The sequence below is a fragment of the Phyllostomus discolor genome, chromosome 4, assembly GCF_004126475.2.
Source record: "Phyllostomus discolor isolate MPI-MPIP mPhyDis1 chromosome 4, mPhyDis1.pri.v3, whole genome shotgun sequence".
Classification (NCBI taxonomy): Eukaryota; Metazoa; Chordata; class Mammalia; order Chiroptera; family Phyllostomidae; genus Phyllostomus; species Phyllostomus discolor.
This window is the reverse complement of record NC_040906.2, coordinates 174,951,878-174,952,988: the sequence shown is the minus strand read 5'-3', so window position 1 is coordinate 174,952,988 and position 1,111 is coordinate 174,951,878.

Here is a 1,111-nt window from a genome sequence, read left to right as displayed (position 1 = left end):
GCAGTCCTCTTCATTGTTTCCTGTATTTTGTATCCATTCTAGAAATCCTTTAGCATTTTTTATACTACAGATTTGCCAACAATGTATTTTTTCAGTGTTTGAGTATCCAAAAGTCTCTTAAATTAGTGTCTATATTTAAAAAATGCTTTTACTGGATACAAAATGCAGAATAAATATATTTAAACAGATAAAAATGCCATTCTGTTGGCTTCTAGCTTATGTTGTTTTCATGAGAAGTCAACCATGATCAGATAGTTGTTTACCTACATGTAATCTGTCCCTTTTTTCTCTCTGGCTGTTTTTAAGGCTTTTAACAAAATGCCACATATGCCTATAAGTGGTTTCCTTTGTCTTTGCTATATTTGGAGTTTGCTGAGATTCTTGATTTTATAAGTTGATGTTTTTCAACAAATTTGTGAAAATTCACTGTTTACTTGTGTTCTGCTTCTTGGGTGTTCTCACAAGGGAATTCCTTCAAGAGAGAGCCTCTGTTTTCCTTCTGGGACTTAAATTTCGAGTAAGTGAGATTGATTACTGCTTAATAACGTCTCTACAGTCAGAGGAGCTCTGGCTTTTTTTTTTTTCAAATCTTTTTTCTCTCTGGTTTCCATGTTTGGTCATTTCTGTTGTTCTGTATTCAAGTGTACTAACTCTTTCTTCATCTCTCTCCAATCAATAATTAAGCCCATCCAGTGATGTGTATATGTGTGTATGAACTTTATTTCTGCTTTAAATTTCTATTTGATTAGTTTTGTAGATTATACTTCTCTAGCTGAGTTTCCCTATCTGTTCAATTATTATATTCTTGTTTAGCTTTAGGTCCTTAAATTATGAAAAATGGCAACTTTAAAGTCCCTGTCTTCTAATTCCAACTTCTGGGTTATCTTTGAATCTGTTTCAATGGATGGCTATTATATTAGTATATAATATCATCTTAGATAAAAACATTTTAGACACTCTGAATTCTATTTTCTTCTTTTAAATAATGTTGTCTTTTATTCTAGGATGCAGTGGGATAACTGGCCTAGACTTTTAAACTTGTGAAGACTTCATTTGCTTTACCAAAGCCTTCTAATTGTTAGTGGGATTCAAAGTCCAAATTTTTTTCATC